Here is a 16,127-nt window from a genome sequence, read left to right as displayed (position 1 = left end):
AGGATCCCCACACCATGATGCTGCTACCACTATGTGTCACCATGGTGACAGTTAGTTCAGGATGATGCGCAGTGTTAGCTTTCTGTCACACAGTGTCTGAAGACCAAAAAGTTCTGTTTTGGCCTAGTTACAATGATATCTTGACTGCTTTACTGATAAATGCCAGATTAAGTGGACAGCCATTTCCACTCCATTGAGTGAACCCTACCAAGACAATGGAATGGACAGTGCTCTGTAAGATGTTCTGAGGTTGGGATGTTGTTTTATAACCTAACCCTGCTTTAAACTTTTTTTCCTGACTTGCCTGCACTGTTCCTTGGTCTTCATGATGCTGTTAGCTCACTCATGCTCTCTTATAACCCTCTGAATCCTTCACAGAACATTCAGATTTATTTCATGCTTTTTCTTAATGCAGTTGATTGCACTGGCTTTTATTTTGCAACATCAAAGTACAGAGATTTGAATACATGTCCAACCCACACTTACAGATCCCTGATGTTGGTCTATCACAAATCCTAATACAGTATCTTGAAGCTGGCAGTAGAAATGTGGCAAGGTGTGAAAAGGTTTACACAGTATAAACACCTTTGTATTGTACTGTCATTGTCTTCTTGCATGAGTCCTAGTACTTTTTGCTTTTGATGATATCTCCTAATGATTCTGGTTCCATTTTTGGCCTTTATGAAAGCAAGCAAGTTATTGAAAAATGTTTGTATGGGACTGTACACATAGCTATTAAACTGAAGTCTCCCTTCACAAAGAGTACTAGGTCATTAAAATCATAAGCGGTATCAGATGCATCAAGAGAAGCTCTCTGATCCCTAAAGCGTGGTAATGCTTTGGTCAGGCTCCTCCTCTATCTGTGATGGTTCGACGTTAAGAGAAGGCCCCTTTGTGAAGCTAAGGCCCCAGGCTGGACCATTGTGCCCAGACAGCAGGCTCCAGCGAAGGGCTCCGGAGTCACACACAGTCATACATATGAACATACCTTCATGCTTACGCACAAGCAGCCACAAATTCACACCCTTCATTTAAGGAAATAATGTATGCAATGTCCCTGTTTTCTTTTCCAAAAGTCCCAAACTGGCACATTCTGTTTGAATTCATGTGTGAAAACCACTGAGTCATGAGAGCAGTATTTTTCTCACTGCCAGAGTCTGTCAGAGTAGCCCTTCTCTCGCTTTTGGCCGTGGTGACTGGAGTGAGAGGAAGGACAGCGGGTCTTTAGTGGGAGAGAGAAGAGGAAGGAAAGGCAATCAGGCGACCTGAGCAAACACGTGGGGGTCTGCTTAAACCCTTCACACACAGATGTGCTTGCAGCTGAGGCTGCCAGGAAGCAGGCGTCGACTCTGTTTCTCCCTCTTTTCTTTCTCTTTTGTTTATTTTTTGTGCTCTCTCTCTCTCTCTCCCTCTCTGTCTGCGCTCCCATATTTTCTGTTTACCTTTTGCTCTCCTCCTTTCTGCATCGCTCGCTCCGTCGCTCTGCGTCCCATTTGGACGATTACAGTAAACTGAAGGGGGATGAAGAAACTTTGAACACCGCCAAGCGACTAATGAGTCTGCTCGATTAAGGCCAATTTTAGGTCATCATTGCTAAGTTCAACATGCCCTCGCACGCCCACAGCACAAACCGTCCGATTAAACAGTCTAAGCTAAAAGCGGACAGCTACCCCTTCCTGAACCCTCCACCCTGTTGACATCTGCTGGGGTTTTCCAGAGGTCTGGGCTGTTTAAATCATAAAAAAAGAGAAAGATTTGACCACGGAACTTTATAGGTGCTGTTTTTGTTATCCAGTGTAGGAAAACACTGCATAGTACACAGCTGTCCACTTCAGAAACCCTGACAGTATGCAGGACTGGATGACTGCATCCGACTGTCTGAGGGATCCTCTTGATCCACAGGCTGAATACCAGTGAAAATGCAATGCACGACCGCCAGCAAGCAGTCTAGCCATCTGTGTGTAGTGCAGCTCTGTGGGAGCTGGGCTGAGCGCAGGGCCACGACTCTAGTGGGCTGTCTGCTGCCCCAGCCGGCGGGTCCCCTCGGCTGGGCTTTGGCCGGGCTCCCAGAGAGCAAGCACTCTCCAAGGAGGCCCTCCAGAGGGAAGGAGAAGTCCTCCCAAAAATAATACAGCGGTCTGAAACATCACAGACTCCCAAATCATATATGAGCATGCAAGTGCACACACAGATGCAGACCAATTTATGACAAACATGCAAAAAATATTTGACTACATCTTTTTTAATGAAATCCTTGAGGACACAAATAATCACACCCATAACAATCTCTTTCAAAAATAAAATATAACTGAAGCATTTTTTTATTTAAGACTTAAAATGTTTAAGTTGACCAAAAGTTCTCTGAACTTCTAATTATTAATCTATAATTTTCTGTTTCCTGTTGCCCAGGGTAATAATATGACATGCTACAGATGTATCTTTTCGGCTCTGGCTGCTTGGCCAGAGGATCCATATTAACCTTGTCACCATGCACAGAAAGCAGGATAGTAATGGAGGTAAAAACAATCTTCTGTTAACTTCAGCAAAGAGTAACATCCTGGGTTGACTAAATCTCAATAAAAACCATTGCACATTGTCTACATGCCAAGCTGTCCTACCATAAAAATTGCAAATGTGTAGTTTGCTAAACTTTAGTGGGAGATTAACTGGACATATGTAGACAGATTAGATGAGATTAAAATTGAGATAATTTGCACAATAAAAAGGATGAATATGTGCAAAAACATCTCATGCTCCCTGTGAAGCATGGTGGAGGATCTGTCATGCTTTCACTTCCAAAGTCCCTAGGAACCTGGTTAGATTGTCTGACATCATGAACTCTTTGAAACACTAGGAAGCTTTTGAATAAAAATTTGGTAACCTCTGCAGTAAAACTGAAAAGGGTTCATCACTGGGTCTTTCAGCAAGACAATTCAAAACATATGTCTAAATCGACACAGAAATGGTTCAACAAACACAAAATCAACTAAACAATAACTGACAACAGACATACCATAACTGTACCACTGGTGATTGCAGGAAAAACAATTACTTCTCAACATTGGATATTTCTCCCTCTGAATAAATTAATTAGAAAAATAAATATAAGATTTTAGTGGGAGATTATGCCGCTGCATTGAAAATTGACTTTATTTTAGGACTGTTTACACATCTTTGTTGCCTGGACAGTATAATTTGTTACCATGCACATATGTTTCCATTAACGGCTGCAGACCTAATAAAGAGGCTGCTAAGAAGGTGGTGGAACATTTCCCATGACAGAGAAATCAGAGTTGGGGTAACTGATGGAAAATAAACCTTTAAAAAAGTATGAGTTCTTTTTGAAAACTTTAAATTGATGAATTTTAGCTGAAGAGCAACATTTCTGCAGTCTTAAAAAGCTTTACATTTAATGATCTAAATTCTAGGCCTTAAAAAACGTTAAAGAAAATGCACCAAACTATGGTAGTTTGGACAAGTATTGCCCCTTTTCCACTGGCTCGATTTGGCCCTACTCGACTCCACTCGGCTCGCTATGCAAGCATTTCCATTACAGTTTTTTCCGTACCAGTACCTATTTTTTTGGTCCCTGGTCCTGAGCAGGTCCGACCTGGGCTGAGTAGGGACTACATGTGACGTGAACAGACTGCTGTTCACTGATTGGCCGTGAGATGAGGAGAAATAAGAAGGTTTTTGTTGAGATAGTGCAGAGAAAAGTTAATCAAATTCAAGAGCAATTACAATAATATTAAGGACCACAGAGGCTGGAACAGGTCATTTTTGTACCATTTACAGATCATAAACCAGCCTGATGCTGACAGAAAAGAAAAAGGACAAATCAGTTTTCTGAATTACAGCAGGCAGAACACTGTATGTAATAACATCCTAAACCAGCTGATCACACATAAAATCAGCTGTTCAGAGGCACAAACATTTACCTTAAAACACACAAAACAAAACCATGATGAAACAATGTGTTGGGTTCTGACATTTATTGATGGTCCTTAAGCGAACCAGCGTCTGCAGGAGGAGGGAGCAGACAGAGAGTAGCTGCCTATAATCAGACTGTCTGCGTCGGATCAAACAGGAGGACAATCCCGCTGAATCTGCAGAGCACGAAAATGCAATATCCATTTAAAATTAACTTCAAAGGTCAAAGTCTGCGGTTTTGCGCTTTTAAGTCCTTGTCCTCGTTATTGCCATGGATAAGACAAAACTTCTTCGTAAAGCCCAAAATTTTAACTTCTTTTGGCAAATTTTGGAGCTTCACCATCCAGACAGCAGCTTCTCTCCTCTCTGCTTCTCCTGCCACACCCCCTCACATCAGAACCCCTGATCCTTATTTTATAAATTCTGGCTGGGCTGTGGTCCAGATAATTATCCTAGTGGATGATTTTAGACATAAAAAAACATAAAACATTCTTGCATATACAGTAACACAAACGTTATTAGTATTTAGTTTTTGTTTTTGTTTTCTATTTATTTTTTTTATCATTTAACACAGACTTACTTTATGTGTAAGTCTGTGTTACTTTAATGTGAATTAATGTAACACAGTAACGTTAATAGCAGCACAGCGCTCTATACTCATAGCTGGAGGCAGGGCTTCAGCCACCATAGCTTCCGCTGTTGGTGGGTCAGTGGAAACACAACAGTTACCGTACCGAGTAGAGCAAAAGCGAGTGGTGCAAAGCCGCGCCGGCTAAAACGAGCCAGTGGAAAAGGAGCATATGTCTACCCTTTGGCTCATTACAACCACAAACCAAAATGTATTTTAATGAAACTTTATGTAATAGAGACCAAAAAAGTAGCACATAACTGTGAAGTAGAATTAAAATATTTGGTGGTTTTCAAAACTTTTTACAAATAAAGATTTTGACAACGATGGTGTTCATTTGGATTCAGACTCCTTTGCTTGATAATCCTAAATAAAATTCAGAGCAAACAGTCCTCCTCAGAAGTTACCTTACTGGTTATATAAACCCATAACTACAAATGTAGTAAGATATGGCCATTCACCTAAAGTGATAGCTTGGGCAATTAATCAGATAAGGAGCCAAGAGGCCCATAGTAACTCTGGAAGAGCTGCAGAGATTCACAGTTTAAGTGTCAAACTATGGTCCTTGAGAGCTGATTCAAATTCAGAGATTTGAATCAGGTGTGTCAGACCAGAGGAAAAACAGTTGCAGGACATTGACCCTGGAGGACCGGAGTTTAACATCCCTGGTTTAGATCAAAGCGTATTTATGCATTAGAAGGCCTTAAAGTACAGACATAAATATGTGCTAGTCTACCACATACAGCTCCATTACAACATGTACTTGTGGTTCAAAAGAGAGAAACGTTTAGGGGTTGAAATACTTTTGCAAGGCACTGCAGGCCCTTAATTATATTTCATTCCCTCTTGAATTTGTTCAGTCACTCATTCCTGGCTTCTTAAGCCTGTTTCTGCTCCTGAAACCGGCTCAAAACAACAGGTTTTTCTGTATTCATTTTATTGGTGTTGTCACATAAAAAAAGGCATTTTAAATAGTTTTTCCATCTAATTCACAGTGTTTTTATGGCTACTTGGAATATTCTTTCCTTTGGGACTTATTTCTTCAGGACCAGAGGTCTCATGCTTGCCCTAAAGAATTCAGAATAACTGAAGCATCAAAGACCATATCCATCCAGATTATTTAGAAAGTATGTCTTGAAAACAAGACAGATTTTAATAGTTGGCTGAAACCAACAGCTACTACCCACATACTGTAAGAAGGTGTTAAAGTAAGCACTCGAATCATATACTAGAAAAACATCAGTTTAAGCTGACAGTTATATTTAGGTTGGTTAAATGATCAAGTAAGTAAAGAAAATTCATTAATTTATTAGGCTGTTATTTTTTCTAATTCATGTAGGTCTTGGGTTTAAAGAAAACTTATTTAAAAAGGTCTTACACACTCAAATGTAACTTATTGAAACTTCCAGAAACCCTGGAAAGTAGAAACTGATTATCGTAAATGTGATCAGTCATGTGACAAACAAGGTTGCTACAGTGGCTTGTCATATTATTCATACCCTTTAAACTTTTTCTACATTTGCCATGTTCTAACCACAAACCTCAAAATATTTTAATACAGTTTTATGTGTTCGACTAACACACAGTAGCACATTATTGTTAAGTGGAAGGGAAACATTACACATTTGAAAAGTGTGGAGTGCACTTGTATTCAGCCCCAAAGTCAATACAGGTCCTTCTCAAAATATTAGCATATTGTGATAAAGTTCATTATTTTCCATAATGTCATGATGTAAATTTAACATTCATATATTTTAGATTCATTGCACACTAACTGAATTATTTCAAGTCTTTTATTGTCTTAATACGGATGATTTTGGCATACAGCTCATGAAAATCCAAAATTCCTATCTCACAAAATTAGCATATCATTAAAAGGGTCTCTAAATGAGCTATGAACCTAATCATCTGAATCAACGAGTTAACTCTAAACACCTGCAAAAGATTCCTGAGGCCTTTAAAACTCCCAGCCTGGTTCATCACTCAAAACCCCAATCATGGGTAAGACTGCCGACCTGACTGCTGTCCAGAAGGCCACTATTGACACCCTCAAGCAAGAGGGTAAGACACAGAAAGAAATTTCTGAACAAATAGGCTGTTCCCAGAGTGCTGTATCAAGGCACATCAGTGGGAAGTCTGTGGGAAGGAAAAAGTGTGGCAGAAAACGCTGCACAACGAGAAGAGGTGACCGGACCCTGAGGAAGATTGTGGAGAAGGGCCGATTCCAGACCTTGGGGGACCGGCGGAAGCAGTGGACTGAGTCTGGAGTAGAAACATCCAGAGCCACCGTGCACAGGCGTGTGCAGGAAATGGGCTACAGGTGCCGCATTCTCCAGGTCAAGCCACTTTTGAACCAGAAACAGCGGCAGAAGCGCCTGACCTGGGCTACAGAGAAGCAGCACTGGACTGTTGCTCAGTGGTCCAAAGTACTTTTTTCAGATGAAAGCAAATTCTGCATGTCATTCGGAAATCAAGGTGCCAGAGTCTGGAGGAAGACTGGGGAGAAGGAAATGCCAAAATGCCAGAAGTCCAGTGTCAAGTACCCACAGTCAGTGATGGTCTGGGGTGCCGTGTCAGCTGCTGGTGTGGGTCCACTGTGTTTTATCAAGGGCAGGGTCAATGCAGCTAGCTATCAGGAGATTTTGGAGCACTTCATGCTTCCATCTGCTGAAAAGCTTTATGGAGATGAAGATTTCATTTTTCAGCACAACCTGGCACCTGCTCACAGTGCCAAAACCACTGGTAAATGGTTTACTGACCATGGTATCACTGTGCTCAATTGGCCTGCCAACTCTCCTGACCTGAACCCCATAGAGAATCTGTGGGATATTGTGAAGAGAACGTTGAGAGACTCAAGACCCAACACTCTGGATGAGCTAAAGGCCGCTATCGAAGCATCCTGGGCCTCCATAAGACCTCAGCAGTGCCACAGGCTGATTGCCTCCATGCCACGCCGCATTGAAGCAGTCATTTCTGAAAAAGGATTCCTGACCAGGTATTGAGTGCATAACTGTACATGATTATTTGAAGGCTGACGTTTTTTGTATTAAAAACACTTTTATTTTATTGGTCGGATGAAATATGCTAATTTTGTGAGATAGGAATTTTGGGTTTTCATGAGCTGTATGCCAAAATCATCCGTATTAAGACAATAAAAGACCTGAAATATTTCAGTTAGTGTGCAATGAATCTAAAATATATGAATGTTAAATTTTCATCATGACATTATGGAAAATAATGAACTTTATCACAATATGTTAATATTTTGAGAAGGACCTGTACTTTGTAGAGCCCCCTTCCACTGCAATTACAGCTGCAAGTGCTTTGGAGTTTTCTCTACCAGTTTGCACATCTCGACTGACATGTTTGTCCATTCTTGTTTGCCAAAAAGCTCAAACTCAGCCAAAACTGGATGGAGAAAATCTGTGAACATCAATTTTAAAGTCTTGCCACAGACTCCCAAATGAATTTTGGCATGGACTTTGACTGGGCTATTTTAACACATGGCTGTGCTTTGATATAAACACATTGTAGCTCTGACTATGTTTGGGGTTGTTGCCCATCAACTCTAAGCATTTTACCTGTTGCTGCTGAAGAGAAGCATCTTCACTGCATGATGTTGCCATAGATTTTCATCATAGGGATGGTCTAATCAGGGTAATCTGTAGTGGTTGGGTAATCCATCACGCAGTGTTTGCATGCAGCTAAAAAACATTGCAATCTTGGTCTCTTGTGACCAGATCAACCTTCTTCCACGTGTGCTTTCTCCCCTATATCGCAAACTGCAAATGGGACCTTTTAAAACTTTATTTCGACAATTGCTTTCTTTGTCTCACTCTTCAACAACAGTCTGGTGCAAGTGCACGATTCTCCCACCTGAGCTGTGGATTTCTGCAGCTTTTAAAGAAGCTCCTTCACAATTTCCATTTTCAGATAATTGATTGAACAGTGCTCCATAAAAATGGAAAAAAAAATTATATATTATTTTACCTTCTTCTAAAGTGACGTCTGACAGCAACCAGCTGCACTGGATTTTATTTATCAGTATCAGAGTCAAAGTGGGTGAATACAGTTAGATAATGTTTCTAAAAACCATGTTTTTTTTTGCTTCTACTTAATTTTTCACCACTTTGTGTTGGTCTATCACAAAAATTCTCAGTAACACACACTGAAGTTTGAGGCCGTAATGTAGCAAAATGTGAAAAACTTGAAAGAGTGTGAAAAACACTCAAGGTACTATATTATAGATAACTCTGGGCATAAAAAGTGTTAAAACACCAGTAGACCTAAGGATAAGGAATTAAAATTCACATTTGGAATGAGTTTTATATTTTGAATACTGAATGATGTTTGTTCATTTTCTACCCTTTCAGATTTCTGGGCTCTTTATTTTGGTAAAGTGAGGACTTTGTATGCTTTTAACTCAGCCGGCCTCTCTGAACCAATGGCTGCTCTGAGAGAGGAGGCGTCCCCTCTTGACTTTCTTCCTGAATTATGTGACACAGAAAAACATAAAGTAGGAAGTTACTTATCTTGACTATCAAAGTGGCATTCCTGAGAAGAGATGAAGAGGAGAGATCTCTGATGCGTCAGTGGGGTGAACATGGTGGCCACCTAGATCAGAGCACCGGGAGGTTTTACGACCTCAACCTAGAACTGGATGTTTTAGCTCATCTCCCACTCCCTACCTCCTTCTTGTTCTCCCCTCCGCCCTTTTCTGTTTATACTCAACAAATTCTCTAACCACAGCCACCGCCCGCTCCCTCTCACAGCTCTGTATGAGTGTCCGATCTCCTCATCCTCCTTGTCATCCATCCATCCCCCTGCTACACCCACTCTTTCCTCGTCTCCCTCTCCCCTGGAGTATTTGTTTTTCCATCAAATTGAATTAGAGGAATCAAAAGGTATTCCGAACATCCCTTTGCAAAGTTGAATTAGGGAGAAGGAGACGTAGAAGATGAAAGGAAGTGCAGCACAGTTCAAATGCAGGTCTTATAGAGTGTGTGCTGCAAAAGGGGGCTGGGGGGTGGGTGGAGGTGGTGGGGGTTGACCTTTGCCAGGGCCTTGCTATTAAAGCATCCCTCCTTCCTCAGACCCAAAGAAGGATATTAAAGCTACAGGACAGAACAGAATTTAGATAAAACAATGATAGGGGAACGTATCCGTGCCATTAGAGGTCCTACATTAAGAGGTTTACTTCCTTAACCCTGTGACCTAAAGTACAACTTTAGCAATGCCACGATAAAGCACATTGTGAAAAGTTTCAATTGTAAGGGTCATCAATTTGTTGCGTTTCTGGCATCAAGAGAAGCTAGCATGAACTTCCTCTTTTGCTGGATGAAGAGAAATTCATAGAAATACCCTGTGTCAGAACTTTACAGGAAAATGGAGTGTGAATTCAGTAAAACACCTGGTCCAAGCTATTAATGGAAACCTCAGCAGACACACCAAAATTTGATGCTTGAATAACTCACTTCTAAGGTTAATCAACTGCATCTCGTAGAGCAATGATGCAGAGCCCTTACAGGAAAAGCTGTTAGTCAGAGTATTTCAGAGCTGAGAGCAGATGATCAGCGATTATAGGTCTCTTGTCGAGAGGAAGCAACCGCATTCTGACCCACCCAAAAAAAAAGCCAAATCTCGTTGATAAACGTCTGGCCATATGATGAAAGTTCATATAAAAAATTCTATCACTGTTGGCCTTTACACCTTTCGGAATTTTTTCCACCTCAGAATCGGTGCTGAAAGATCATGAGCTGCCTACACAGCTGCATATCAAGGTTGAATGAAGACATGACCTCTAAAAAACATAAAAAAAAGGGAAGAAAAACAAGAAGCGAGAGATTCAAACAGGAAGTATTTATGTGGTGCTATTAAGACCAATTAAAACCATAAAGGTTTGACAGGGACAGTAAAAGGAGATTGATTGGAGAGGGCACAGTGTTTAAGTGTAATTCTGTCATCACAGAGCGGCCCTTCCTGTGCAAAGTAAGAGCACACTTTCCCTAAAATAAGATCACCATTGATTATGCTAATATTTAGAATTCATCAATGCATTTGGGTAATAAACGTTCTTCTTCACAGACTATGCAATTCCTCCTTCTACATTGCAACACAAACTGCCATTAATTCAACAGACTTTGTCCTTCTTGTGAATAATATTCTGTGTTTCTGCTGCAAATCTGCACATCAGTGTGTTATCATGGAACTAAAAAGTGAAAATGAGAAAATGGAAACATTCAGAGCTAGAACTGTTGGCTAGGGTTTGTGGTTTTCAAACGAATTCTTAGTAAAGCACCGCAACACTGAAAGAAGCTTATGAGTTGTGCATGAACACAGGGTTTCTTTGGTTAATAATGTTGGACCCCCCCTGTAAAACAGCAATACAAAAATTTATCACACAGCCTTAATCTGTTTAAAGCTAGTCTGATTAAATGAGTCATCAGCTGCTTCTAAATCTACACGATAAAGAGAATGTAAAGGACATTCATAAACATACTTTTTTGATAACAGAATTTTGATTTGAGTTTTTCAAAATATCCTAGTCTTTGAACGTCTCATTGAGAACTGTTAGCTCTACCATCTGAAAATGGAAGGAGTATGGCCAGAACTGCAAATCCTAGAAAGACATGACCCTCTGTGTGAACTGATAACCTTTTCAAGAAGAGCATTAATCAGAGAAGGAGCCAAATGGGCTCATGGTAACTCTGGAGGAGCTGTAGAGATCCACAGGTCAGGTGGGAGAATTTGTTGTTGGGACAATTATTAGTGGTACATCCCACAACTCTGCCCTTTAAACTATAGGCCAAAGGCAAGGCCCACACAGGCCAACAATTGGGAGGCAACTTTAGGTTTCAGTTCACATTGCCTTTCTTAAAACAAACAAACAAACAAACAAACAAACAAACAAACAAACAAACAAACAAACAAACAAACAAACAAACAAACAAACAAACAAACAAACAAACAAACAAACAAACAAACAAACAAACAGTGTGTGTTCTATAAATTTTGGGATATATTTACTGAATTATTAGACTTTGCTTTCATTGACATGGCCACTTTCTTAATTTATCTTTTAATATAGATTTAAACTAACAGAACAGTGCTGATTGAATTTGAACAATGTAAATGTGTTGTTGTATTGGAGGAGGTTATTTTAAGCAAGCAAAATTTAAGAATAAAAAACCCCTCATAATTATAGTACTAAGTTTACTAAGTAAGGCCTTCTATATAACGTTAATATGATTTCAAACTATATCAATAAAACTAAGATCTTTTTTAAATAAATTTGATCCTTCATCTTAACTTTTGTGTGCATGTTGGTGTTGGGTCTAGCCATGGGAAGGAACAGAACAAAGGAAACTGGTGGAAACTCTGGATCCCAGAATGTACAATATTAACCGATTTTCATGACAGCTCCCAGGAAGGAAGTCACAGACAGAATCCCTGTGACTTCATAGGGCTACAAAACCTTGAGCGCAGCAGCATTTCGTTGTCTTTGCCTGCAGTTCTCTACAGGCTACATTGGAGAGGACATATACTTGAACGTCTTGATTAAGTATAGAAGTAATTCTTTGAAGAAACCTTAGATCCAATGTAAAGTACAGTCTGCTGTTTTCGTGTTCATTAATTATTCAATTGCTGAAAATAAGACTAGCTATCTGAATTGGATTGTCTGAGCTACTGCAGAAAGAAGATGGCATTTGACAACGCAGCTCGGCACATCTGGCACGTGTGCCAGTCCGAGCAGACACTCACCCCACTGGCTAGACCGAAAGAGGCTGCCACATCTCTGTCTATCAGACCTGTTGAACTTAACTTGCTCTCCTGTTCATCAGAACAGTTCGCAGTAAGAGGTTGTGTCTGGGCTGAGAAAATAAATTTAGGATTTGTCTTTGTTGATAAAAATATTCTGTGTTTCTGCTGTATATTTGTACAACAGTGTTCCACCATTGAACTAGAAAAGTAAAAAAGGGAAAATGGAAACATTAAGAGCAAGATTTTCTTGCTGGGGTTTGTGGTCTCCAAAACAAATTCTCACTAAAGCACTGCAACACTGAAAGAAGCTTATTAGTTGTGCATGAACTCACAGGGTTTTTGTGGTTATTAATGTTGTACTCCCCTGTGATTATCTGCCTCTGTGACTTGGTATTCATTCGCTCTATTGTAATGTTTGTAAAACTGCTGTTTTGGTAAAGATTCTGTTTTCTTTATAAAGGAAATACAAAATTGTAGTAAGTAAACTTGAGTCAGTAAACCCTATTTAAATAGCACCCTTCACAGATCAAGAACCACAAGGTGCCTCACAATAGATTTTTTTTTTTAATATAAATGTAAAGAGAGAAAAGATTAAACAGAAGGTCTTTAAGGTAATGATAAAACAGCATACACAAAAACATAAAACAATCATACAGCCCTGATCTAGTTAAAAGCCAGTGAATACATAAGTCATTAGCTACCTCTGAATCTACATGACCAAGGCGATGAGAAGAACACCAATCCGACCACAGTCCAGAGTTACATTACAATGCAAAGGTATTCACATCCATTAAAAGGAAACAAAACACAGTTTACACTAATGACATAAACATGCATCCAGCCCCATTTATCCTGACATTTACGTAAAAATTATATTAGATATGTTGAGAGGACAATCATTAGTGACACACTCCACAAATCTGCCCTCTCACTATTGGTCAAAAGTGTGCCCACACAGGCCAACCATTTGGAGGCAACCTCAGGTTTCTGTTCACATAGCCTTTAAAAAACAAACAAACAAACAAAAAAAAAACATACAGTGTTTTTTCTTTAATATTACATTCTATAACTTTTGAGATATATTTACTGAATTATTAGACTTTGCTTTCATTGACATGAACATTCTTTTTAATTTATAAAATTTTAAGATAGATTTAAGCTAACAGAACATTGCTGATTAAATGTGAACAAAAAAAGGCCTAGGTGTAGGGTTGAAAAATATGCAAGAGTCACAACTTCAGTGCAAATGCAAATGTGTTGTAGTATTGGAGAAAGTTCTTTTAAACAATTTAAATCTAAGAAAATGCAGTACTAATTTTCCTAAGTAAGTCCTTCTATATAACAAGGTTAATTTTGTTTCAAAGTATATCAATAAAACTAAGATCTTTTTCAAATCAATTTGATCTTGCAAGCAAACTTCTGCCTGTATTTCGGTGTTGGGCCTAGCCATGGGAGGGAACAGAAAAAAGGAAACTGGTAGAAACTCTGGATCCCAGAATGCACAATATTAACCTATTTTAATGACAGCTCCCAGGAAGGAGGAGTCACAGGCGGAATCCCTGTGACTTCATAGTGCTACAAAACTCTGAGTGCATCAGCATTTCTTTGTCTTTGCCTGCAGTTCTCCACAGGCTGTAGTGGAGAGGACACGTGCGTAAATGTCTTGACTGAGTAAAGACTGCATCTTCGAAGAAACCTTGGATACAATTTAAAGTACAGTCTGCTGTGTTTGTGTCCGTTAAATGTGCCTTGGCTGAAAATAAGTTTAGCTGCCCTAAACTGGTTATCTGAGCTTCTGCAGAAAAAAAAAATTCGGAAATTCTAAAGCGGTTTTCCCTCCACTGCCCTGAAGATGATGAGATTTGAAACTGCAGCTGTGCGCCAGTCCGAGCAGATGCTCGCCCCAGTGGGTAGACGTGGCTGCCACGTCCAAACATTCTCTCCTCTTCATAAAAACTGTTTTTAGTAACAGATTGTTTCTGGGCTGACAAAACTAGTTTAGGATAAAACTATTTAAATATTGCACGTTTTGTTGTGTTTTGCTTTGTTTTGATAGTTAAACTGTGTCGGGCTGAAACAAGTCTAGAACACTTTGAAGCTGAGTTCATCAATGATTCCATCTTTATCTCATCAAATGGTTTGAATATTGATAGTCCGGTAACATGAGCTTGTTCCGTTCCGAGTTTTCCCTTCCTCTCCTCACACTAACCCTCCTAAAAATATGTCAGCATAGTCCTTATAAACGTGCTAAATCGTGTCTCTTTTCTCCAGGTTGCTAACGCTAAAGCCCTGCTAAAGCTAATGCTGCAACTCTGCTAATGCTAAAGCTATCTTAAGTTCTGCTGTGTTTACAACATAGCTTCAGAGCGCTGATTAGTGGCACTTAAAAGTACATGTGGGACTTAAAGGGCATGTTAAATATGTTGCAGCCCCTATTTGCTTTGATGCTTGAAAACGGCAGTGCACGAATTCACTCTTTCATATACAGGTCCTTCTCAAAATATTAGCATATTGTGATAAAGTTCATTATTTTCCATAATGTAATGATGAAAATTTAACATTCATATATTTTAGATTCATCGCATACTAACTGAAATATTTTAGATCTTTTATTGTCTTAATATGGATGATTTTGGCATACAGCTCATGAAAACCCAAAATCCCTATCTCACAAAATTAGCATATCATTAAAAGGGTCTCTAAACGAGCTATGAACCTAATCATCTGAATCAACGAGTTAACTCTAAACACCTGCAAAAGATTCCTGAGGCCTTTAAAACTCCCAGCCTGGTTCATCACTCAAAACCCCAATCATGGGTAAGACTGCCGACCTGACTGCTGTCCAGAAGGCCACTATTGACACCCTCAAGCAAGAGGGTAAGACACAGAAAGAAATTTCTGAACGAATAAGCTGTTCCCAGAGTGCTGTATCAAGGCACCTCAGTGGGAAGTCTGTGGGAAGGAAAAAGTGTGGCAGAAAACGCTGCACAACGAGAAGAGGTGACCGGACCCTGAGGAAGATTGTGGAGAAGGGCCGATTCCAGACCTTGGGGGACCTGCGGAAGCAGTGGACTGAGTCTGGAGTAGAAACATCCAGAGCCACCGTGCACAGGCGTGTGCAGGAAATGGGCTACAGGTGCCACATTCCCCAGTCCTGGGCTACAGAGAAGCAGCACTGGACTGTTGCTCAGTGGTCCAAAGTACTTTTTTCGGATGAAAGCAAATTCTGCATGTCATTCGGAAATCAAGGTGCCAGAGTCTGGAGGAAGACTGGGGAGAAGGAAATGCCAAAATGCCAGAAGTTCAGTGTAAAGTACCCACAGTCAGTGATGGTCCGGGGTGCCGTGTCAGCTGCTGGTGTTGGTCCACTTTGTTTTATCAAGGGCAGGGTCAATGCAGCTAGCTATCAGGAGATTTTGGAGCACCTCATGCTTCCATCTGCTGAAAAGCTTTATGGAGATGAAGATTTCATTTTTCAGCATGATCTGGCACCTGCTCACAGTGCCAAAACCACTGGTAATTGGTTTGCTGACCATGGTATCACTGTGCTCAATTGGCCTGCCAACTCTCCTGACCTGAACCCCATAGAGAATCTGTGGGATATTGTGAAGAGAACGTTGAGAGACTCAAGACCCAACACTCTGGATGAGCTAAAGGCCGCTATCGAATCATCCTGGGCCTCCATAAGACCTCAGCAGTGCCACAGGCTGATTGCCTCCATGCCACGCCGCATTGAAGCAGTCATTTCTGCCAAAGGATTCCCGACCAAGTATTGAGTGCATAACTGTACATGATTATTTGAAGGTTG

This window comes from Girardinichthys multiradiatus, chromosome 20 (assembly GCF_021462225.1).
Source record: "Girardinichthys multiradiatus isolate DD_20200921_A chromosome 20, DD_fGirMul_XY1, whole genome shotgun sequence".
NCBI lineage: Eukaryota > Metazoa > Chordata > Actinopteri > Cyprinodontiformes > Goodeidae > Girardinichthys > Girardinichthys multiradiatus.
This window is presented reverse-complemented; position numbering follows the sequence as displayed.